This window comes from Nelumbo lutea, chromosome 5 (assembly GCF_056320005.1).
Source record: "Nelumbo lutea isolate HS-2025 chromosome 5, American lotus-T2T, whole genome shotgun sequence".
NCBI classification, from domain to species: domain Eukaryota; kingdom Viridiplantae; phylum Streptophyta; class Magnoliopsida; order Proteales; family Nelumbonaceae; genus Nelumbo; species Nelumbo lutea.
In genome coordinates this window covers 55941840-55968720 of record NC_142688.1, presented here as the reverse complement: position 1 = coordinate 55968720, position 26881 = coordinate 55941840, and the positions used below count along the sequence as shown (strand labels likewise).

Genomic DNA, 26881 nt, shown 5'->3' with positions numbered 1-26881 from the left:
CGAGAATGGTGGGTGGTTGGGCCAAGTAGTTAAGAACAATGTTGGTCTGAACAAAGTAACAATATGGGTGCTAGAGTCAGAAGTCCTTTAGCTTGAACCGGAGTTATCTTTTTATAGCTGAGGATCTATGTCCTACTCGGATGAGGCTTTTGGGGTTGTCGAGATGAGGTTATTCGTCGAGGACTTTGGGATAAGACCTAATCCCTGACAGATCTATCCTCCTTATCTGTATGACACCCTCCTATCTTGATCGCGCTTATCCGATGACGTGATGCCAACGTGGCTGAAGTGATAAGGTGGCCGCGGAGGTGACATGTGGCACTCGATGTCAGCTCAACCATAATCCAAACAAATTCTTTCTTTGTGTTGCTTCTTTTACCTTCGAGTTGTTGACTAGTCTATAGGTTGTGTTCTATTAATTATTCTCCTTTTGGTTCTTTGTATGCATTTATCTAGGTATTTCCTTCTTCTAAACTGCTACTTCTCCTGCCTCAAGCAGAAGATCCCAGCTCCTTGGAAGATAAGACACATCATCAAAAACTGCATCAAGCTAAAGGATGAGTTTTGAAGAGGTCTGGCGTATAGGAATATCTATCGGGAGGCAAACCAGGCGGCTGATTAGTTGGCACACGAAGCTCTATCTTCTCCAACAAAGTCCGTTAATCTTACCTTAGCTTTCTCTTCCTTCCCCTTTTTTTTCTATTTGTGTTGCTAATGTTTGGGGATGTGCTACCGCCCATCTTGTATAGCCCCTTTTGGTTCTATCAAAAAAAAAAAAAAAAAAAACTGCTACTTCTCCTTTCTTTAACATATGCATTTTGCATTAATATTTAATATCAGAAAAATAAGTTGATCTGTTCTTAAACTGAAATTAAATTATTATATGCGTATAAAAACTACATAGAAGATACTAGTGTACAATTATATTTTACACTTACAACCTTACAACTGGGATAACAGGGGTTCAATTCAAGATTGAGTAGCCACCTCATGCAAGAAAATGTCAATAAACTAAAACACCAAATGGGTGGTAGAAACATTAGTTAATGGCCCTTGTAAGGGCTAGCCAACCCATTGAGTAGTTCACATGCAATCCTAGCCTAGTTGCTCGGTTTTCAATTCTAAATACTTGGCTATCCAGCTTATTTCTCTTTCTTTTACTATCCCTCTACAACAATCAAAACCGTTCATCTTCACTATTATACTCTTCTTACAATCGACTACAAATCTAAAATCAGCAGAAGTGTAGACCCTATACATATGTGCTATCATTACTCTTTGAATATAATTGATTTTATCACATAAAGATATATAGATATAGGGATAAGTGGACTGCAATCCACCTCACAAATTTGAAATTGCAGCCCGGGCCCCTCCTAGTCTACTAGTAACCCCCCTATAAACCGCATCCTACCCGTGAATTTGGCATCAATTCAAGGGCAGGATTCAGTCCACCCCTAAAAATCTTAGCTCTACCCTAGGAGTGGACTGAACAATAAAAGCCCCTAAGATAATATAAACAAATATATAACACTGATAAAAATAATTAGTAGATTATTTAAACAAATATATAAGAATACAGAAGGAACAGAGAAGAGATGTGGATCGTACAAATAAAGATATGGAGTTTGAAAGATGACCTTAGAGAAGCTGGGTTTGTTTTTACAGACCTGAGACCAAATTCTTGCTTCAACAAGGTTGTGGTGTTTGAAAAATCTCTACACTGATATTGTTGGAGTGGCAATTAAACTATTAAAAATATATTAAAGAGAAGGAAAATAAAGAAATGAAACCAATTAAAGATTCCTTTTTTTAATCTTGTTTTGGCTTGATAATTGCTTCATGTCTGAAATAATTTTTAATGATAGAAGTGCCCCTTTTTCTAGTATGATTAATAGCATTTTTCAATTTGAGATTCCATATGCCTTAATTTTGTAGGTTCAGCATCTGTTATTCTAAGTTACAAGTTTGTGGATTCTCTATTTTGGGTTCAGACAATGTATAAGGTTATGTTTGGTTTGAAGGAAAAGGTAGGGAAAAAAAAGGAAAGGTAGGAAAACCCTTACAAATTTTATATAGGTTTCCCAACCTTTCCCTTCCTTTTGCTATTTTCTCCTTCAAACCAAACACAGCCTAAGGGATTCAATGCTAATCAATGTTGGAAAACCTGGAAATAAGATAGTCAAACCATCCAGAATTCCACCTAGGACCAAAACTCGATTGACTGAACGCCAATGGGCAGTTGATTTGATCAAGCATTAACCACTACATCAAAATGTCTGAACATGAGTGTTTTTTCTTAGAAAATTGGTTCTAATCAATGTACATTTAAGCATCTGTCATTCTTTATGAAACTAAAATTTATTGATCATCCTTTAAAACTTGAAGGGTAAATTATAAAGACCCCCCCTATACTGTGGGGTCTGTGACAAAGACCCCCCTGTGCTTTGTTTTGCGACAAAGACCCCCTTGTACTATGACCGTTCGACAAAGACCCCCTTCTGTTAATTTTCCGTTGAAATCCGCCGTTACAATATTTTTTAATCCCCATATTACCCTTCTAATAATTATTTGTACAATTAGGGAAAAAAGAATCGTTCATCTTCTTCCCCAAATTCACGATACACAAACAACAGCGGTAGAAGAAAAATCTGACTTTCTTTGATGAAAAATGTAAAACGTCTAATCTTCGGCAATGCCCGTTAACAAAGATTGACATCTTGTCTTTCCAACAACAAACTACAACAGCATCCAATTTCTGTTAGGCAGCGCCAGAGGGATTTCATTCATCAGATTTCAATCTCGGCCATACCGCAGTGGCATCTGATTTAGAAATAGCCAAGCAATGAAGAGTCCCAGCTCTTCCAAACCCATATTCGACCCTGCCGAGATTGGGGTCGATTGGTGGTTGCTATAGAAATTACGGCTTCTAAACCTAGATTCGACTCATCTGGAACACCTCCACTTTCCATCTTTGTATTGATCACAGGACATCATCCAAATTCTCAATTCCCATGTTAGCTTCGACATCACCAATCACAGGACATCATCCAAATCCTCAATTCCCATGTCAATCACTCCTTACCCTTTTTCTGAAAAGGAGTCACCCACAGTGGAGAATGACTTGGCCCACTTCCCCATCTCCAAATCAAAACCCACTATGGAGAATGGCTTCAAAATCGTAAAATTAAGGTGCCCATTATGGAATACTCCTTCTTGGCGAGAATTTTCGCTAAGAATATGGCAAAAGCCCTTGAATCAGTTCCATGAATTGGAGGTCAAGTCATAAACGAAAACATAATTCAAAAAGGACCTAGAAGAGAGCACAACCATCTTGTATCTGTTTGATGATGAGGGGACGAGAGAGACCGATTTGAATGAGAAAGGGTGGGTTGGAAACTCGATGAGTCTCGAGTATTTAGATAGGGGATTTCAAACAAGGAAGGAAAATGAATCAGGGAAAGGAGCAGAGGAGGTTGTTGGAGGTGGAGAGAAGGCAGGATGGTGCATAGGATGAGGGTAGTTTGAGGGTGCGCCACATAGGCAACTTAAAATCAAAGTGAATGAACTCATGGTAAATTTTAGGGTCAAAAAATAGAAGAAAAGAGAAGTGTGGATGAGTTTGGGTTTTGTCTCCAACTCTGAGCTGAGAAGAAGAGTGAACGAAGATAAAAAGATAGAGAAGAGCAAAGAAATTGAAGCGCTTACAAGTAGAATGAAGACTCAAGAAGGTTTGGGAGGGAAGAAAGTTGGTATTTGTTAAAGAAGCTCTTCCAGCAACCTACTCTAGATTCTAGGCTTCATCTTTGGTTGACTCATCAAAGTCCAGGTGTTCCAAATTACAGGCTTCATCTAAGTCACCCTCAAGTGAAGAATATGGTTTAAACTCGAGCATCTTTTTGCGAGAGCATAAGGCTATACCCACCGGTTCCCGGGGCACCATTCACCAAGAGGAAGCGAGGATGACATGTTACCTGATGGAACGGTGGTGAAGATGACTTCTGATGAAATAGGGTTGGAAGGTATTGTTGCAAGAGGAAGAAAGGGGAGGAGAGACAGGGGAAGGAGAAGAAGAGAGATCGAGGGAGACGGAGAGAGAGAAATGTGAAGGAATCTAAGGTAAAATGTTGTTCGGTGTATCATGAGTTTGGGGAAGAAGATGAACAATATTTTTCTCCTAATTGTATGAATAGTTATTAGAAGGGTAATATGGAGATTAAAAAATATTGTAACGGTGGATTTCAATGGAAAGTTAACAGAAGGGGGTCTTTGTCTTACGGTCATAGTACAAGGGGGTCTTTGTAATTAGTTATTTATAGGGGCATTTTGGACAATTTAGTGTTTATAGAGACCTATTGGCCCCTTTGGTGTTGGTTGTTGTGCCTTATATGGGCATTTTGGTCAAGTATCATTGTAGGGGTATATTGTGGTCAATTAGTTGATAAAAGGGTATTTTAGTCAAATTATTTTTTAGGGTCCACAATTATGATGAAAACTTTGACAAATGGAAATGTTTAATTGGTGGTAGTAATTGTTTTGTAGCATTGATGCATGGTTTTGTGATGTAATGTGCTACATAGAATCATGAGGGCAAGATTGGTATTTGAGTAAAAGTAAGGACTTTTCTTATCAATATTACCAAATGCATGGTTCTCCTTTTTATAAATAAGGTGGATTAGTAAATGATGTTAAACAAATGCCAAAATTGACTTTTAAAAAGAGCTTTTCAAATTGGACTCTTTAAAAGTCCAATAAGTTACCTAACCTCGATGCCAAATGCAACCTTAATCTTTAAAAAACCAATTTGTAAAAGCTTAAGCTTTTGATTTGTTAAATTTCTTTAAGATTGTTTTAGAAACACTTGCTAAATGACATTAAATTTAGATAATCTTCAAATTAAGTTTGAGATATTATTTTGTGAAAAAAATCTAGTTATGTTATTGAATTTAAAACGTATTTATCTTGTTTAAGTACATAATTTTGTAAATAATTTTACATTTTTGACAAGTCTTAATATAAGTAGTGTTTGGTACCATAATTATTACTTAAAGTAATGTTTGTCTTGAAAATTGAGAAAATAATTGAGTTATATGTGCAAGATTCAACACAATTGTTTACTTTTATTTACAACACTTAGGCCCCGTTTGGTTTTTGAGAAAGTTTGGGTGGGATGGGAAAGGATGGGATGAGAAAGTCTGAAAATTTTACTTTCCACTGTTTGGTTATGCAAGGGGAAATAGTGGGAAAATTCTTTTCCCCGTGTTTGTTTTGTGGGAAAATTCATTTTCCCATGTTTCTTTCCCTAAACCAAATTACAAAAATTATATGTATTTTGCTTTTGCGCTCATATTATGAATTAATGAAGTGAATTAAGGTTCAAACAATCAAACTAGTTGATTTAATCCAACTTGTATATTTTTTAAATCTTATTTTACAAAATAAGATTGATTTTTTTAGATTATTATTTTATTGAGGATGCTGTGGATAGTCCGCAGTGATATTGTAACTATAACTATGTCGGCCAAATACTGTAACTATTTTGTAAAACAAAATAGTCCTATTTTGCAACCAATCGGCCAAATACTATAACTGTGTCAGGATGATTCAAGCCATTAATTTCTCCTCCTACAATCTCCTATCATTAACTCACCACACTTTTGATGCAAAGAAACTAAGGGTCCAAGTTTTAAGGCATCAAATCTACCAAAAGTCCATGCTTCGATTAATTATTATAATTAGGCTAGTTCTAAATTTTAATTTCTCTTTTTGGTTCATGCTTAATATTAAATTTTAAAAAAAATTATTAAAATTTATATATTTATAAATATTAACAACAATTATGTTAGTTTTTTTAAAAATTAAGGTATACACACCATCTATGCTTTGTTTTTTGGGTGTCACCCGGTGGGGTGGTGTAACTTCAAAATAGATTGCAATTCCTCCTCTCAAACTAAAACAATCAGAAAATTCAATAGCAGGATTACATGCCATTAAACTTGCAAATTTCAAAGACGTTGAAGCCTACAAGTTGCTTCTCCATCATCTAAGTTCAAAACATTAGAGATAAAAACATAACTAATATAAAAAAGGAAACAAAGGAAAGGTCTCTCCCAAGAATAACAAATTTTCAAAACCTAAAATCCTAATCTAAATATCTCTAGATCACTCAATTCATCTATCAGTTTCTAAATGTAGATATTGATTTATGTCTCTTACATCTTTCCTTTTTTGACTCTTGGGACCACTCTTTTATGTTATAACTTATGTACACTATTTCTTTATTTTATTCTTTATTGTAAGAGAAGGGCACAACTGTCCTTTCCAGGTTACTTGATTTCAAAAGACAGATCCCCTCGAAGGCATGGAGGAACTGCAATAGCCAATTCCAAGCTTGCTGAAGAAGGAACTATCGCTCAAATAAATTTCAATATACAAAACCGTTTTCCTTTTTGAAGTGACAATTGAGGGCCAGAGCTTAGTGGAATTTCGAATGGAAGAGACAGAGCTTAGGGACGGAACTTAACCTTGTACTCTTACATATATAAGTTAATCATTTCAAGGCATGTAACTAAGGTGAACACACCCTTTCATTTCCTAGTTCTTCTTTGATTTGAACTAAGTTGACATTGTATCAGAGCAGGTTTTTTTAACTTGTTCTTGATTGAAATCTGTTTAGACTTGTGAGATCAATCCATCTGTTTCAACTTTGGATCTCTTAGGTTGTTGTACTGATCAACACAACTCTGTTGTTCTTTCTCTAGAAGATTGCCATTAGTAATAGGGTTTCTTCTCTTTCTCTTAATCGGCTACTTCAAACACTGTGAAACTTCATATCTGAAGTCACCCAAGTCATATTTATATAGATCTATAATTTAGTTCTGATTCAGGTTACATTTGAAGGGTGTTTTTCCCTTCTTCTTGTTCGACAGTCCAGGAAACTTACCTTTTTGGGATTGTTATCAGTTCTAAAACTTTGTGGCTGTTTTTTTTTTTTTTTTATTGGGTTTTGCTTCTTCCTTGTGGTGTGTGATTGGAGACACATATTCCACCAAGTTTTGGTTTCTTTTGGACCTTCGGCTACTATACTTTCTTAGGTTTTTGTTTATTCATTGCTGAAATGGCAATGGAGAAAAGGGATATTCTACCAGTAAAGTTCAATGGGACAAACTATGCCTTCTAGAAATTCCATTTCAAGTTCTATGTTAAGGGAAATGGCCTTGGGGATTTGTGGATGGTTCCACAAAACAACCTGATGAATTTGATTCCAAGGGACTGAAACAGTGGAAGATCGACAATGCCAAAGTAGTGTATTGGTTTCTTGGCTCTGTTGAAATTGAGATTGCTATTCCAATGAGAAGTTATCGAACTACAAGTGAGATGTTACCTACATGGAAAAGGTGTACCAACAGTCCAACATCTCTCATCAGTACCGGATTGAGATAGAGATTTTTTCTTATGGTTAGGGTGAGAAGAAAATACAGGAGAAATATGTTGGCTTTGTGAATTTGTGGATAGAATATGAATTAGTTCACATGGGTGAATCCACTTTTGCTTGTTTTATAAAAAATCTGAAAGAATATTTTGATAGGAGGAAGATCATGCATTTTCTAATGCATCTGAGACCTGAATATGAGATTGTAAGATCCAACATTCTTAGTAGGGGTGCTCCTTTCACACGACACAATTTTGGGGGAGCTTCTCAGGGAAGAAACTAGACTCATTACTTAATCGACCTTGAGTTTGAAATCTGATTCTGGAATAGAGACAACCTTTCTAATAAAAAAAATCCAAACCCAAGGACTTGTCCCAAGTACAACATAATGAATGCAAGGAATTTGGACATGTTATCTCACACTGTCGGAAGAAAAAATTTCGTACCTATTACAAGCAACATGGGCATATTATTCCTGAGTGTCCTACCTAGCCAACAAAGGGGAATGGTTCAAGTTCTAAGAAGAGTCAAAATAAGGCTTTCCAAACAACAACCGAAGGTGCAGATACAGGGAGTATAGCTTCAACAGGAATGGATGAAAATTTTGGAGCTCTTATAGAAGAAAGAATGCGACAGCTAGTATCCTCAACTTTTTCCTCTGCATTTTCAGCCATTAGTCTTTCCAGTGAGTCATCCTATTATTATTGTTCCTTTCTTAGTCACTTATGGATCATTGATTCCGGGGCCTCTAACCATATGACAAGAGCACACACTAGTCAGCCCGTTAAACCCAAATCGTTGAATAAACATATTATTATTGCTAATGGAGAAAAATTGGATATTGTTGAATGCAATGATTTATCTTTAACTACATCTGTCAATTCTTGCTTTCTTCTACCTAAAACTTTCTTTGTTCATAAACTTACAATAAATTTGATCTCAGTCAGTCAACTAGTTAAGGATGGTAACATTGTTTCCTTTTCCCATTATGGTTGTTTGATATAGGACCAATGCATTGGGATGGCAAAAGGGAAGGGGCATAGATTGGGTCGACTATTTGTGTTGGAATTTGAAAAGACAGTAGGGCCTTACTCTACATCCTATTTGCTTACTACTACGTATGGTACTTATGGAATAGGTGACTTGGTCACCCCTATGCAAATAAACTTGAATCTTTTTTTTCATGATGGATTTTTGTCTTATAAAGCTATATTTTTTAATAATGTTGATAAGGCTTGCATCTCTTTTTGCTTGAATAAGAGCCATGTTTTACCTTTTCCTTTAGTTGTTGAACATGCTTTTATTCCTTTTAAACTAGTACATAATGATGTTTGGTCGTCTCCAGTTGTTTCAAGGTTGGGATATAAATCTTTTGTTACATTTATCGATGATTGTACTTGCTTTACCTAGATATATTTTCTGAGGAACAAATATGAAGTTTTTTCTACTTTTAGATCTTTCTTAGCAAAGATAAAAAACCAATTTGATGCAAACATTAAGGTTCTCCATTCAGACTCAGGGGGTGAATACCTTGATGGAGACTTTCAAAATTTTTTGAGAGACAATGGAATTCAATCCCAGAGATTTTGTCTTAGCACTCCACAACAAAATTGAGTGGTAGAGTGCAAGAACATACATATATTTAGCATAGTTCGGACCCTTCTTCATGATTCCCATGCTCCTACTTCATTTTGGGTGGAGGCGGCCAACACTGTTGTGTACCTTATTAACATTCTTCCTTCATTTGTCTTATATAATACCTTTCCTTTTGAAAGCTTGTTTCACTGTTCACCTGATTTTTCTACTCTCCATGTCTTTGGTTGGGTGTGTTTTGTTCACCTTCCACCACATGAGTGCACAAAGCTTACACCCTAATCAACAATGTGTGCTTTTGTGGTGTATAGCCCTGATCATAAGGGCTTCCTTTGTTATGATCATAAGTCTCGTCAAGTTTGTATATCCCGTAATGTTATCTCTCTTGAGAACATTTTCTTTTTTGCCCACGTTGTTAAGTTGCTTGCTACTTCCATTTTGATGTTGTGTTCTTTTGACTCTATAGGTTCTTCTGATTCACCTTCTATTCTAGAATTGCTCCATGCCTATTTAAGGAAGAGGCTAGCTGCCCGGCTCCTATCGCTATACCCCCTTCATCACCAAAAGCTGATCAATCATCTCTAGTTACGGGTTCTTCTTCTTCTCTTGATCCTGTAAGTGCACCTACACCTATCCATGATTCTCAACCATCCTCTAATCCCCCTTTACATCATTCATCTCGAGTTTCTCTCCCTCTTGACGGCTATGGTTTTCTTTCAAACTATAACTCTTTTTTTTGTTGTTTTGCCCCTCTAATTGGAAGCAAGTGGGTATATTCAGTAAACTTAACTCTGATGGGAGGCTTGATAGATACAAGGCATGTTTGGTGGCACAAGGGTATAAGCAGGAGTACATGATAGATTATGTTGTATAGCTAAGTTCACTAAGTACGAGATAGATTATGTTGATGGCTATATCTACAATTAAACATTGGGAGATACATCAGATGGATGTCAAAAATGCTTTCTTACAAGGGGACCTCAAGGAAACTATTTATATGAAACCTCCACTAGGATACTATGATAGTTCACCCCTGGAGTGTCGACTTAAAATGTCCTTGTATGGTCTTAAACAAAACCCTAGAGCTTGGTTTGAGAAATTTCATTCAGTGATCACAAATGCAGGATTCACCCAGAGCTTTTCAGATTATTCATTGTTCATATCGAGACGTCTCCAAGGAATTGCATTATTACTTTTGTATGTGGATGACATTCTTATTACCGGTGATGACAGTCACGGTATTTCCTCTCTAAAACAGCTTCTCAATCAATCTTTAAAGATGAAGGACCTTGGTTATCTCACTTATTTTTGGGGGCTAGAAGCTATTCACTCTTCCCGTGGTATTTTGTTAATAAACACAAGTATGCAGTGGACCTTATTAAATCTGCAAACCTGAGTGATGACAAACAGGTTGATGCACCTCTTGAGATGAATCTAAAACTTTCGAAGGATGATGGCGATCCCTTAGCAGATTCCACTTGTAGGTGCATAATGCTCACTCAGTCCCTCAAGGCATAGTAAACACTAGATTGATACCACATGGACGCTTGTGATTAGCCTGTAGCCAATCTTTCCTCTGCGATGAACCTACAATGCATCGCAAGTCTGTTATGAATCTACAGCGCATCGCAGGACTACGACAAATCTGATTCATCGCTCGCGATGAACCTATTCTTAGCATAAGCCAAAGCAAACCCGGGTTGAACCTGTGATGAGGTTCACACGCATTCGGCCCTGTGAAAAACCGTCAATCGCTATGGCATCCCGGAACATTAAGAACCGAGCCCGGATGTTACCTACATGTGTACTTTTGAAGGAACGAACGTGACAAGGTGCCACTTAAGGTCTAATAAGACGTCGTCCACCAGACAGAGATGTCACTAGAGCCATGTCAACTAAGTAAGGCGCACAAAGGGTAGTAGCACAAGTGGGTTATGAGGATCTCTAAGTGAAAGGAAATCCAATCATCGGAAGCTACTTATAAGGACATGTGGCAAAACCCCAGCAATGCCCTTAATGGTTGACAATGAATCCAATATTCCATTTCCTAGTAGAAAACAAACACCTCTAGCTCATTCCTTTCAGGATCTTGGGATCTCCCCCATAAATAGAGATCCTTCTCATAATGAAATTCATTCAATCACTAATTATCCTCATCACTGATCTCTCATTCTGTCACTCTCCCTTTGTGCCCTAGCCTCTGGATTGATTTCCCTGCTCTCAGTCTTTCTCTATATTCTAAAGAGACCACCTCCCTATCCTAGCCACCACCTTACCTACAGTAGAATCTCTGATTCCGTCTTTGAACACAGAGAATGGCCACCCATAGAATTAACCTCTTGCTAGTCCCTGAAGAACACGATAACATCCCTGAGGATACCAACCCAGGGGTGGAGAATCAATTCGAAATGAAGGCACCAAATCAATCTAACATCGAAATACTCTCGAACAAGGTGTACGAGTTTGAGGCCCATTTTGAGACTCGATTCATAAAAATCGAGCGAATGCAAGAAGAAACAAAGAACTTCCTTCAGATCCTTCTCTAGGGATCAACCCAAGCCGAACAGTCTCCCTTCACCCCAGCCACCGCTCCCGCCGGTGTCCCCACCAGCCGTCACACCTCCAACCCAATCCCCATCACCCTAGAGCAACCCAACATGACTAATCCCATGCCTGTGCAGACAGGACAACACCCCATCAACCAGCCTCAGACCTTTCCCCTAGTGGATCTGGTATTGGAGACTCCACTCAATTGGGATGACTTGAGAGAGTATGTCCAAGGGCTAGTGGTGGAAAGCCGCAACCGAGCATAGGATTTTGTCGTCTTGCAGAAGCCCTACTTTGACCGGATCTTGTACAAATCTTACCCCGTCGGATAGGTTCCTCCGCAATAGTGGCCGCAGTATGATGGCCAGAAAGACAACCCATAGAAGCACATAAGAAATTTTCAAGACAACCTCGGATCCTTCGCTCTTGATGGGGATCTCAAGGTTCGGGAGTTTTCAAAGTCTCTAACCGGCCCGACGTACACCTAGTTCATCAGCCTCACCGCTGGAAGTATTGATTCATGGGGCGAACTGGCCAAGAAGTTCTTGTCAAAATGGTTCACCCTAGAAAGGAAGCTGACGATGGCTGATTTGAGAAATATAGAGCAAGGATCGAGAGAAGACCTCTTGGTGTATGTCATGAGGTTCCAAAAACTAACTCACTCTGTTTTCGATGAGCATTCAACATATTCATTGAACAATGCATGCAAGGGGTGCGGCCCGCTTACAGAATAAGCATCGAGAACGTAGAGGTTGAGACGTTCAGTCAATTATGGAGGTGCGTGGAAAGAACAACATGCACGGTCAAGAACACCTCACACTAGCCTGCACCATATGGAAGGAACGAAACATATGCAGTTGACCGGCAACCTCGGAACAACAAAGGACTCAAACAAGGGCACTACTACCGTAATACCGCCCCAAGAAAGAGAAATGACCTGTCGATCCCTCCTCCCTTCCCCTGCACAAAAGTGGAAGTAATTATGATAATGAATAAGTTGGTTGAAGACACGGTGATCAATCTGCCACCACCACCAGTAGCGGTAGACCCAGAGAAGGATAAACACGGCGGAAGGTGGTGCAACTATCACCAGTCACCACACCATGACTTGATGGACTGTTTCTCATTAAGGAGATTGTTCATACAAAAGGTAAAATTGGAAGAATTCGTGAAAAGAGACCCCACGCGAGTAGAAACTGACCCCCTCCCGACCCATACCCAAGGGGGAAGTGTCAATGTAGTAGGAGCAACAAGTCAATACTAGTCTTATGCATTGATAGAGAGACTCGAGCAAAGTCAGGAGCTCCAACAATTCTTCAGTATGTAGGGAGCAAGCACATCGACAAGGAAGCTGGCTATCAGAGCGCTAACAGAAGTCTTCAGGTGCTTACTAGAGCCCTATCGACTTGATCGCAACAATGTGGAGTTTGCAGCGAAAGACATGTTAGTTGCTGACCCCCATCACAACCGACCCTTGTATGTCTTAGCGAGACTGGGGGGCTTCGAAATGAGAAGGTCAATGATCGATATTGGGAGCTCCGTTAACCTGATCTCCATCTACACATTGAAGCTAATGAACATACTTCAATGGAAACCCATCTATCACAAAAGGGTCCATTGAACTACAAGTAGCGACGGGCCATTTTCCATTGCATAGGAATTTCATGTCATCTCAGGGAGGACCACTTACCATATTCCCCTAGGATGACCTCTGATACATGGCCTGGCTCTTGTCCCCTCAACATATCACCAATGTATCAAAGCCAAACACAAGGGACGTGTGATCAGAATCCCAGCTACTAGAGTCCGCTTCGATAAGTCAGAGAGTAGTAATTTCATCATCGAACAATAAATCACAACCCGAGCAAGAATCAGAGGTACACTAATAAACTATATTAGACTCATAATTAATAGCACACACAAAAGGAACATCGAGTAACGCTTACACTGATAGGAGCTAAGAAAAGACACTATAGAATATTGCGATGAAGTTCAAACACCTCCCAAGTGCATGACAGATTTCATCGATACAACAGAAGAACCCTTAGGGGAGATAAACTTGGCGATAGAAGGAGCAGAGAAGAAACCGCTATATATATCAACAAAGTTAGGACCCGAAGATAGAGAAAAGTTGATTGCACTATTGAAAGGTAAAGAGCTTTCTTTATCACAAACCACTGAAATTTGTTAAAAGATTCTAATATGTGTATACTTTCACAGAGTTTCAAGACGTTTTTGCCTGGTCGTACGACTAGATGCCAAGCTTAGACCCGAACCTTGTCAGGCATTCACCGTGCATAGATCCTAAGTTTAGACAAGTAAAGCAACTACAAAGGATCTTTAAACCGAAAGTCGCTTTGAAGATTAAAGAGGAAGTCGAACGACTCTTGAAAGTAGGGTTTATATAACCCATAACACACTCTCAATGGCTGGCCAACATAATACCTATGAAGAAGAAGAATGAGCAACTCGAGTTAGTGTTTCTAGCTTAGTTACCTAGCGTTAGCACATCATCAGAAATTAACCAATCCTAACCTTATCACAGGTGTTGTGTTGATTTTAGAGACCTAAATAAGGCTTGCCCCAAGGATGAGTTTCCCCTACCTAACATGGAGGTTTTGATAGATTCAACAGTAGGGAACAAACTCTTCTCCTTCATAGATGCGTACAGTGGGTATAACCAAATTTTCATGGACCTTGCATATGCACTACACACGGCCTTTAGGACACCAATAGGGAACTTCCACTACAAGATGATGCCCTTTGGTTTGAAGAACACCGGGGCCACATATCAAAGGGCCATGACAAGTGTCTTCCATGTCATGTTACACAAGGAAATCGAGTGTTATGTGGACGATATAGTAGTCAAAGCAAGGAAGCAGAAAGACCATCCCGATGTGTTGAGGAAAGTGTTTAGTCGGTGCAGACATTTCAAACTGAGGCTCAATTCGTTGAAGTGTGCATGTAGAGTGCAATTTGGAAACTTTTGGGATACAGAGTGGACCAAATGGGGATACATCAGACAAGAGCAAGGTGAAGGTAGTCCTAGATCTGCCACCCCCAGGTAATGATTGTCAACTAAAAACCTTCCTAGGAAAAGTCTCATACCTTAGGAGGTTCATCCTTGGTCTTGCACATGCGGTGATACCATTGATGAAACTAGTTAAGAAGTCTGTAGAATTCAAGCGGACTAAGAAGCACCAATAGACTTTTGAACAGTTGAAGGTTACCCTTGCTAAGGCCCCAACCATGTCACCACCCAAGGAAGGTCGTGAGTTCAGGATATACATCACATCGAGTTCAGAGGCAATAGGATGTCTATTGACACAGGAAGATGATGGAGTGGAATGTCTAATATACTATGCTAATAGGACCCTTAAACCAGTCGAGAAGAATTACTCTCACATGGAGTAGCACTGCCTCACACTAGTGTTCGCCACACAAAAAATTAGGCACTACATCTTGGGTCAAAAGGTGAGACTCATCACACAAAATGACCCAATTAGGTTATTCATGGACAGACCTCCACTATTTGGAAGACTTGTCAAATGGATGATGCAACCGAGTGAGTACACATAGAGTATACCCAATCCAAGCAATTAAGTGTCAGGCAGCAACAGACCTCTCGGCCGCTTTCCCCTCCAATGGTGACTTTCCCATATTAGAAGAAATCCCTGGAGACATACCTATGATCGTAGTAGGCAAAGGAAGAGAGTGGGTCTTGACTTTTGACGAAAGTAGTACTAGTACGTCACCCTAACTTCACCTGATGGACAAACATCTGCTTACTCCTTCAAACTCTAGTTCCCTTGTTCCCACAATATAGTTGAATATGAAGCCTTAGTTCTAGGTTTGATCAAAACAATAGAGTCTAGAGCAAAGAAGATTAAGGTGATTGGTGACTCCAAATTGGTAATAGGCCAGATCGACGAAAGCACGATAGTAAAAGAATTGACCATCCTGCCATATAGAAAAGAAGAATTGACCATCCTGCCATACAACAAAGATGAATTGACCATCCTACTTGCGATAGTCAGATTTACCTCACCATGACACATCCAGATATTTCTTATGCAGTCCAAGTGGTTAGTTAGTTTGTATCTTCTCCTCGACAACCACACATGATTGCAATTCTTCATATTATCAGATACATTTGTGGAACACTTTCATATGGCATTTTTTTTCCTACATCTCCTTCACTTGGCTTATCCACTTATGCAAATGCTGATTGGGCAGGATTCCCAAATACTAGACATTCCACTATTGGTTGGTATGTTTTTCTTGGTAACTCTCTCATATCTTGGAAGTGTAAAAAACAACCGATTATTTCCAAGTCCTATATCGAGGATGAGTATAGGGCTATGTCATCCATCTGCAGTGAGATTATATGGCTAAGAGTCCTCATTGATGACCTTGGCATCTCCTTATCATCTCCAGTTCCTATTTATGTTGATAATGTGAATGCTATCAAGATTTCATCCAACCCTGTCTTCCATGAGTAAACCAAACATATAGAGGTTCATTGCCACTTTATTAGAGATCAGTTTTCTATTGGACACATATCTCTACCACACGTGTCTCCTGCCTACAGTTTGCTGACTTGTTCACGAAGACTATGACTCGTGCTCGCCACCAGTTTCTAGTTGACAAACTAATGCTCGTACTTCAACATTAGTTTGAGGGGGTCTGTCTCTTACATCTTCTTTCCTTTTTTGGCTCTCGGGACAACTCTTTTATGTTGTAACTTATGTACACTATTTATTGGTTCTATTCTTTCTTGTAAGAGAAGGGCACAACTATTATTTCCTTAACCTTGTACTCTTTCATATATAAGTTAATCATTTTTGGGCGTGTGACTAAGGTGAACACACCCTTTCATTTCCTAGTTCTTCTTCTCTGATTTGAACTGAGTTGACACTAAAGATATAATCATTGATAAGTTGGGCCTTGATGCCTTGTATATGGTTTTAAGCTTCTTGGTTAGAGGCCTGACCTTCTTGATAATGCAACCAAATTCCATAGTTCTTGATCTTGGTTGAGTTCTTCTAAAACGTTTGTAATGAAAAAATAATGGTCAAGATAAGGCCCATCTAAAACCACAAGAAGCAACTATAAATAGATTGTCTGAAACAACAAGATTTAGCCAAGAGAAGGAAGAATCTGGCAGAAGTTAGAATCGGTAACAGTAGTAGATAAGAGTGTTAATTTGTTTTTCCTTAGTTAAAAGCCCACTAACCCACTACTATCTCCCTAAGAAAAAACAAAAATAAGTTGTTCTATATCTTCACTAATAAAAGAAATCTCTAGTCACAGAAGAAAGAACCTTGAATGCATGGTTCACAAGATTAGCAAACAAAAAGAAGTAAAACAATGGCAGTCTAAAAAATAAAGTGCAGCTTTAAATGGCCAAAATGTTGAATGGTTGCTAGAAAATAGAATTACAGCACATTGGATGGTAGACATAATGGGCTAAAGCATCTATTTCACTACTTCCCTCTTCATCATTGGTTACATAGAAAATGCAAAATGTTCAATGTCTGCCATCAGAATTAGAAATTGTTCCCAAGTAACAATTGTACCTTTTGAAATTGGAGCAAGGAAAGTCTTTGCTTCTCTATCTGCTGAAATTACTTGAGTCCAGCTTCTAGTAACATTACACTAAAGATGTCAACATGCTGCTTTGACTAGTTTCTTCATGTTTGAATTATGATACAGAAATTTCTATAAAATGCACCACAAGTTTTGTTAATGTTTAGAGTTATGTTACAACAATTTCCGTAAAACACACTGTAGGTTTTACCATTATTTAGATATTCTTCTAATTTTGATAGCACAACACATACTGAAGAAATTGTAGCTCCAACAATAGATGCTAGTACAAGATGCCTTTCCCTTTCCATCAAAGTTAGAAAATTACAAAGTATAAGAAAAGTGAAAGCAAGACAAAGAAGAGCATATAATGTAAAATTGAGCCTTATTTTTTTCTTTTAGCTTCATTCAAAACTCTATTAATTCAATAATAAGAAAGTTTAAATGTGAAACAACAAGATAAAAAGGAAATGAATCGACTTGGAAATTTGGAGTTGAGGCTTGGTCCATCCGATTTCTTGGCCTAGTGCATGCCTGGACATGTGAAGACTTGCAAACAGACATGCAAACACAAGTTTTATATGATTTCATAATTTTTATGTCCTTGTTGGAAGGATAGAAGTAAGCTAGACATGCAAACAGACATGCAAACATGTCCTTGTTGGAAGGACATGTGAAGACTTGCAAACAGACATGCAAACACAAAACTGTTGATTGGAATATACAAAAAGAAAGTAAGAAAACAAAATTAAGAAAATAAGGATCGGGCATAAAAAAATCCCCATGGTACATTCCCTCTTCTACTTAACCTTGCATTCTCTAACCTTCAAGCAGAGTCAACATTGAGGCTGGGAAACAAAAGAGCACCTCAAAAACATTTCAAAGTCAAATTCCATGGACTATGAGAAACTGTAGTGGATGAACATATGGTTTGAGGATTCTACACTTTCACTGCAACAGGAGCTCAGATCATCATCATCCAAGTGGGAACCCCAAATAAGAAGAGGGAAGCTTTCCATCTTTGCAGCCCATAACATCAGCCCAAAACAAAGCCCTACTGTCCTGTCCAACAACCATTAACTCAATTTTGCAAGGATTAATTCTCAGCCCTGTTACAACCTTAAACCATCTCAGGATAAAATCCAAATGGGTTACATTCTCAATAGTTGAAACTTGAAACAACTTTTAAATCTATCCAAATTCTTTTCACTATTTGATGTTGTAGAATTATTTTGCATGGTTGTGAGGCAGTTAACTAATTCTAGTATTTTATTCTGATTGGTGATAACATAATTTCATAACTGTAATATCTTTTCTGTTATCTTGTTCTGATTGTATTTTGAATTGTTGTAGATATATTCTCAATACAAGCTTTTGGTTCTGATGAATCTCAACCAAGTGGTTGGCTTCAAGCATTGGCAATCACATCTTATAAGCCATACCTTGATGTGGATACCTCGGATGCATTAGAGAGGATTAAGTATTCATTCATTCCATTTAAAGACAATTTTTCTGAAAACACTGCTAGAAACCTAGACCTTTAAGTTGTCTTGTTGTAATTCATTTATAGATTTCATGATATATTTATTAATTAATATGGTAAAACCGTATAAGATATCCTCTAGAAGAAAAAAGTCTGCTAAACTGGATCACTGTTTTAGCTATGACCAATGAATTGACTAAGGTATTATTGGAGTTCAGCCAGTAGTTCAACCACCTCTTCTCCTTATTTGATGGTTTAACCTCTAGAGACCAATTGGTATGTCCTTCGCCCAATCTTTAAGTACTATAATAGAATCCCAATGATACCCACAGAAACATCTAATTTGACCCCAGGAGAAGTGATAACTTCTTGGGTCTCACTAAATCCCTGCCCAATATAATAGAATGAATGTTTCCAGTATTGTTGCCGAAAGGTTTGCCAGTTCCTAGAACATCAGTTGCCAAAAAAAAATCCCAGAAACAGAATTGGGGCTTTATTTTTGAATTAGATAATAAATAATTAATGTTGATAGTAACCAATAAGTTGGGATTAGATGCTTATCTTTAATGGGAAAATGATAAGGACCAATCTCCCAACTTCTAAGAGCCTGATTTTTGATGTCATCACCTACATATGAATCGTCAATTTCATTTTCAAGTTTCTGTTTGTAACTTCAAGTAATTTTCCACTATAAGGGGGTCCAATTTTATGGTTACCCTAATTTTGAAATTGATTGATTTCATAGACAACAAAAAAAGTAACAGAGTTGGACTGAGTTTAGTTTGGGTGCTTTTTATCATTCAACAAGTGTGAAGAAGCATAAAAATCAGCCTAATACAATTACATACAACTAATGCTCAAGCTTTGAATCTTTAGCAAGGATAGCAACAAAATAAAGAATAGATACCTATCACGATGGGAGCATCAAATAGAGCAGAAGAGCAACAAATGGAACGTCTTGTTTGATTTGGTCTATATGAAAGCCTAGAAGGGCAAAGAGAGATTATTCAAGGCAGGCATCTCGACTCCAATAAATTACTCAAAAAGCAAAGTATAAAATGCATAAAAAAGGAGAAAAAAACCTAAAAGTAAAATCCAGAGAATAAGAGCTTCGAAAAATGTAGTTGGTTTTGGGAGGAATTTAGGTAGCTAGCAAAACTAGGGCAGAGTAGAGGATGAGAGCTTGAAGCAGGAAATTGAGAGAGTGCTTAGGTTCTTGTATACAGATAGGGAATATCTTTCTTGAAAAAAAAAGCTATAGATAGAATTCCTAATACGAGTAGTTCTTGAATGTAGTCTTACCGTCAGTCGAAGATGCCAGAAAAGTGGTTGGAGATATGACCGTTGGAATGCCTAGCGGTAGAAGGAGTTTGTTATCTGACAAGGATGGATGATTTTTCCCAGATGCATCTTCGATTTTCCCTTTCTCAATGGGGTTGCATGGATTTGGTGTGACCCATGTTCTCAATTTTGGGATCCCCATCCCCTATTTCTCGAAAAAAAAAAAATTTCTTAGAATATTCTCTTTTTTCCATCCTCACCCCACAAACCAAACATTATCATTAGACACTGTATAGGACAAAAGAGGTGAAAATGCCCATTGGTACCAACATGACCTTTATAGCAATCAAGGTTAGAGAAGTATAACTACTTTTAGTTGAATTAGTCCAAACAAATATAAAATCATTTACAAACCATTGGTCCATAGGATTACCATATGACCGAAGGAGTATGATCATTCATATGGATATACATGTATGCACATGGTATATGATCTTTATTATTAATAATATTATTATCTTTTGTAAAAATAATTATTTATTTTTGTTTTGTCTCTTTTGAAAACTAAATTTAAATGAATTAATTTTTAGGTTAAAAAAAGATTAATCTTAACTACTTAGATAAGGAATACAAAGAAAAAAAAAACGAAAATGAGAGGGAGGGGTGACAATGAACTCTTTGCTCTTGTGAAAATGGAGTAAATGAAAACGAGTTAGTGTAATTATAGAGAGGAAGGAGAAAAATAAAAAAGAAAAGAAGAAAAAGAAAAAGAAGGAGAGAGAGAGAGAGAGAGAATCAGATATATAAGTAAGAAATTTTGGGTGCTTAAAAATAAATAAATCAACAAATAAAAGAAAAAAGAAAAGTTTGAAGGTCAAATATGGGTATTAACAATTGGTCCCAACAGCCATCACATTCATGCATTGGAAGCCTCCATGGTGAGATGTTCTTGGTGTACAACTACAATGGATGTTGGGACTGGTTGTTGGGCCCTTGAGTTGGGACCAGATCTAAAAACAATTTTATTAGGGTATCATATAAAGCCAATTTGGTAATTGGGGAAACAAGATTTTCTAAATGCAAATATCATTATTGTACCGTTAGACATCATACTTTTGGGGTGTGTATGCATTTTTTATTATTTTTAGGAAATTTATGTTCATTTCAAGTTTAGGAGGTTAGGTGTTTGCTGAGAATTGTATTTAAAGGACAAGATATATAGATGTTGCTCCAATGGTGGATATATATTACTAGTCTGTGGTGAGGTTGCAGAGTGGTGGGTCAATGGAATTGTTTAAAATGAAATATTTATTTTTATTTAAAGGTAAATGGAGGTATTTTTAGATGGAATTTGATAGGATGGATTAGATGATGATAAATAGTGAGTGATTTTAGACTAGATCTCTTTTTCTCAAATCGTTTCGATATACCTTTTATTAATTATTTATCGTAATTACAATCTCAATTAATTAAGTCTTGTTTAAAATAGGAAATTTGCAATGATAGTTATGACAAATATGACAACCCTAGTAATCTTTACATATAATATTATTGCAATAAAAAACTATAATATTATTGAATTTTTAAATTATTAATACATTTAATAATATGATGCAAAGTATAAGCCATTATATTATTGTATTTAAACACATAATCATAACTTTTACTATGAAAATAGTAATGAAACTCTATGTTGATACAAAATTTCTAAAATTTACAAAACTCTATATCGTAAAAGAAACCTTTCAAATGTACATGTTACCAAAAGGTTTTATTCTTAAAAACCAATTCATAAAAGTTTATTAAGCTTTTAATTTATTAATTTTTTTAAGATTGTTCTAAAAACATTTGCTAAATGAGGTGGTGTTTTTTCATAAGTCTTAATATTGGCGGTGTTTTTTCATAAATTTCTTTAAGTAATGTTTTTGTTTTAAAATTAAAAAACCAATTGAATTGTTTACACAAAACTTGACAGAATTGTTTTTTTTTTTTTTTTGTTTATTTGTTTGTTTAGGACACTTAGATGTCATTAGACACCAAATAGGACAAAAGAGGTGAAAATGTCCTTTTAAGCAATAAACCTCAGAAAAGTTGATTTTATTAAAATTACTTTTATTTATATCAAGGTTAGAGAAGTATAACCATTTTTAGTTGAATCAGTTCAAACAAATAAGATATTGTTTCCAAATTGTTGGCCCATTGGATTAGCTATATGATTGAAGGAGTATCATAATTCACATGGAAATACATGTGCATATATGATATATAACCTTTATTGTTATTAATATTATTTTTTAAAAAAAGTAATTATTTTTTATTTTGTCTCTTAAGTTCAAATGAATTAATTATAGGTTAAAAAAGATTTATCTTAACTACTATATGAGATAGGAAAACTAAAATTAAGAAGAACAAGAGAGTGAGAGACAAGGGACGATGGTGAGCTATTAGCTTTTGTGAAAGTGGAGTAGATAAACAAGGATTAATGAGGAGAAAAGAAGAAAAATAAGAAGATCTAGAAGGAGAAACAAAGGAACAAGGTATATTTTTGTTTGGCTCAAGTGATTAATAGCAAGTACTTTTGAGCACCTAACAAAATAAATAAATAACAAATAAAAGAAAAATGTTTAACTTCGAATGTGGACAAAATGTGTGAAAATTGGAGCTTAATTTTGATTTGTGTATCTCACATACAGGAAAAATAATAGTTAATCATAAAATAAGGTGCTTTGATTTTCAGTTAAATAATGAAGTTGATGGTAAAACATTAAATATTGAAGCATGGAATCAATTTTTTAGGAGAAAGCAGGTCTATGAGAAATATGGTGTGGATTAGTGAATGCCCATCATTGTCCATAGTGTTAAAAATCATCTAAATCATAATCCAACCAATGGAAAATGGAGATATATTGAGTCAAAAGTAATGCATATAGAATTATAGTATCACCATATCTTTGATGTATATCAGAAAAATAAATATCTATTGAATATATATCATCTAAGGTGATGGTTGGCAATCCATTATCCAAGCCCCATTTGATGGACAATTTTAAAAGAGGCTCATAAGTTTAATGGGGCTATTAAGAAACTAAATAATTTGGGAGCTAAGTAGGAGATGTTAGACCATTTGTGATAGTGTTTTATTTGATTCTTCATGTATTCAACAAACCATTGGCCCATTGGATTAGCTTTCTGACGACTGAAGGTGTTTCATTATTCACATGGGCATACATGGGCATACATGTATACACATGATATATAATCTTTATTTTTAATAATACCATTATTTTATATACAAAAGTAATTATTTATTTTTGTTTGTCTCTTTGAAAACTAAAAATTAATCTTAACCAGTTGGATAAGAAGACAAGAAGAAGAAGAAGAAGAAGAAGAAGAAGAAGAAGAGAGTGAGAGAGGGGTGATAGTGAGCTCTTTGCTTCGGTTAGAACAGATGACATAAATAGGTGTTAGTGGAGCAATAGAGAGGAAGGAGAGAAAAGAAGATAAAGGAGAAGAGAGAGAGAGAGAGAGAGAGAGAGAGAGAGAGAGAGAGAGAGAGAGAGAGAGAGAAAGAGAGACGCTAATAAATAGTATGTGATTTTAGTTGCTCAACAAAATAAATCAATAAACAAATAAAAGAATGAAAGGAAAGATTCAAGTTCAGATGTATTCCCAAAATAGGGTTCTAACAACTTCCCAATAACCAATATAGCCATGCATGCATCGGGAACCTGCATGGCAAGATGTTCCTAATGTACAAATGCAATGGTTGTTGGGACCTATTGTTGGGTCCTTGTGTTGGGACTAGATGCAAAAACAATGATTTTGTAGGGGTATAATATAAGGCCAATTTGGTAACTGATGAAAAGATGGGATCTCTCAAAAGAAAAAATTGTGAACATAGGGTATGGCTAACGACTAGGGGTGATGAATAGTGTATGTTGCTCGGATGGTGGAGATATGCTATGAGTGTGCATTGAGGTTTCAGAGGAGTGGGTCAATGAAATTGTTTAAAATGGAATATTTCCTTATTTATGGGTAAATAAGGGTATTTTTTTTATGAAATTTGGTAGATTGGGGTTTTGATAAAGTCTAATTGGTTTAGAAATTCTAGGATCAAGGGGAGGTAAGGGTATGAGTCTCAACCAATGAAAGAGCTCATATTGGAAACTTGAATCCATGGAGGGTTAAATGGAGGATGATCAGGATGACATTTGGAGTTGTGTGGAGTTTATTGGTAGTGTTTGATCTACCTGGAGTTGGGTTAGGGAGAGATATAGAAATTGAAAGTTTTGGCCAATGAGAAGAGCTAAAATAGAATCTAGATTTGATGAAGGTTTAAATGGTGGAAATTTAAAATGAAATTTTTTGGATAGGTGCATTAAGGTTTCTAGATTTGATGGAAAAAAAATCAGATTTTTGATAAGTTGGGTAGAATGGAAATTTGACAGGTTAAATTATTCTAGGTCAAATAAGGTTGGTCAATCTAGTGTCTTGAAGTGAAATCTAGGTTTGTTAAGGGTTAAATGGAGTTTTCATGTGAGATTCGGAAAGATGGTAAAGATTTGAGTCTAGGTTCTGATGGTAGATTCTAATCAAATCAGTGTTGTGTGGATGGGTAGTTATAGAATCCTAATGTCTTGGGTAATTAGAAATTTTGAAATGGAACCTATGGTTAATAGTCTAGTAGAGTAGCGTTTCTTCTCCCGTCCAAACTTTTTCTTTGTTCAAAACGATTCCAAGCTGAAGACTCCTTTATGACATTTTCAATTGAGAAAAGTCAATTTGGTTTCAACTCAAGCATTAGTTTTGGGTTATGTATTGTTAAAGAAACATATATTATTTTTTATTAATGTTTATTAATTTTTGTTATGGTTAAATGAGTTGTTATTTTTTTATTCTAAATTAAATTTAAATGAATTTTATTTTTTTGTTAACATTTGTTAGATAAATTTGTTTTGATTTTTTTCTAATCTTTATTATATTTTATTTATTTTTATTTATTTTAAATGAAACTTGAATATACATGCACCAGACAAATAATAATTTCAAATTAAATGGCTAATTAACAACATCAAATGAAATATTACACATACATACTTACTAATACTTATTAACTTATTTTAGTATTATTTACCAATACTCAGTTTATTTTTCCTAACTTAGTAATATTTTATTGTGATTAATTTCATGTGTTGGTATTACATATTATTAATTTTTAATTTTTAACTATTTGTAAATATCTAATTTTTGGATTAATTTAATATCTTGACATGATAAAATTTAGGAATGACAATGGGGTGGGGACCATACTCTCCATCTGGTGCCAAATTTCTAAATAATTCTCTATCCTCATCCTCGATTCCCATCAGGGAGAAAAATAAATCTCCATCTCTGGTGGATATAGGTTCCCCACGGGTAGGGGTAAGCAAATGGATAGGTTCTATCTAGAACCAAATGGAACCGACCTTGATTCGACCTTGAATTGTAGAACAGGTTCCATGGGTAGACCCTAGGACCAACCTTGGAACCACCAAGGCCAGAACCGACCCTAGAACTGACCTTCACAGGATAGGCTCTGGTTTGAAAAACTTGAAACTAGCCCCTACAGGGTAGGTTCTCCCTTGGAATTGACCAAACAGACCCATGCTCACCCCTACCCATTGGGGACGAAAATCCCTGATTTTTTTTTAATTAAAAACATGCTTTGGGACAAAGGTTCACTTAAAGAATGAAATAACTAATTAATCACAAAAATAACATAAAAATTGAAAATTTTCCAATATTAATTTAATATCTTGACATAAAAAAATTTAGGAATGGCAATGGGATGGTTTAGAATATGGGCCGGGCCGTACTCCCCGTCCCCGTAGGGGAGAAAAATAAGCCTCCATCCCCGATGAAGACAGGTCCCCGTAAAGGACCTGAATTGCTGAATTCTTTTTTATAATTAAAAGTTTAGTTCAGGAAAAGGATTTGCTTAAAGGAAAGGAAAAATCATTAATTTAAATTGGTTTAGCACTTAACTATCTTCATTAATCACCAAGATAACATATAAATTGAAATTTGTCCAATATATGAGTGGTATTATTATACTTATGCAAAACTAATTTCAAATTATAAAATATAAATAATATTTAAAAATAATACATATAAAAAATTTTTAGTTTGAATGCAAGAATTTTCTAATACTATATAACAAGTATGGTAATTCTAAAAGACCATAACCATTGACTCTTTGTACATATAATAATACTAAAATTATCTTAATTAGGAATGACAATTTTCCCCATCCCCACTGAAGGCCTCCCCGACCCCATCAGGATGGAGCGGGGATGGGCATGGGGATTTATAGAGATCCCTGATCGGTGATGGGGTTGGGGATGAGAAGTGAAGTACCCCACCCCACCCCACCCCAACCCCGATTATATACATGATATTATTTATAATATATATATGAAAATATTATTTATGTTTTAAAATTTTCCCTTATTTTAAGTAAATCTATATTTAAGAAGTACTTTTAATTAACAAATTTCAATGATTTGGGTCCTGGGGAGTCCATTTCAATTGGGGATCGAGGATGAAGAATAACTTTTATCCCATGAGAATTGGGGATGGAAAATATGGTTCCTACCCCAAATCTACCCTGTTGCCATTCTTACTCCTAATCTAATTTTTAAGGAATAAAAACATTATTGAAAAATGAAATGTGAAAAATTGGACCAACCCTAACTCAACCTGATCCAATAGTAAGGTTGGGTTAGGGTTGATCTAACCTGATCCGACTTGCATCTCTACCGCCTATTGTCAATTGAGTATATGTTAAGAGACTAGCCAAATTATTCATGTTCCTTTTAGCCGGCATTCTGAGAATTGGATCTGACCAGATGAACGTTTTGAACTTCGAAGTACTAAACTTTCACTTTTACACGCAAAACAAAGCAGTGGGAATTCAC

General features: G+C 36.3%; 1 long non-coding RNA gene and 1 pseudogene across 2 annotated transcripts; both read right to left on the bottom strand.

Annotated features, from left to right (window-relative positions):
* Positions 1–3081: 3081 nt before the first annotated feature.
* LOC148852540 (F-box/kelch-repeat protein At5g43190-like) lies at positions 3082–3852 on the bottom strand (annotated as a pseudogene).
* Positions 3853–17736: 13884 nt separating this feature from the next.
* On the bottom strand, positions 17737–20188 carry LOC148852539 (uncharacterized). Of its 2 annotated transcripts, none has more exons than XR_016099021.1 (3): positions 19947–20188; positions 19552–19628; positions 17737–18223 (listed from the first exon to the last, which is right to left on the bottom strand). It is a non-coding gene; the product is annotated as an uncharacterized LOC148852539 (long non-coding RNA). The 2 variants fall into 2 exon arrangements; XR_016099022.1 differs by having other exon boundaries at positions 17737–18270; positions 19947–20163.
* Between the last annotated feature and the right edge of the window lie 6693 nt (positions 20189–26881).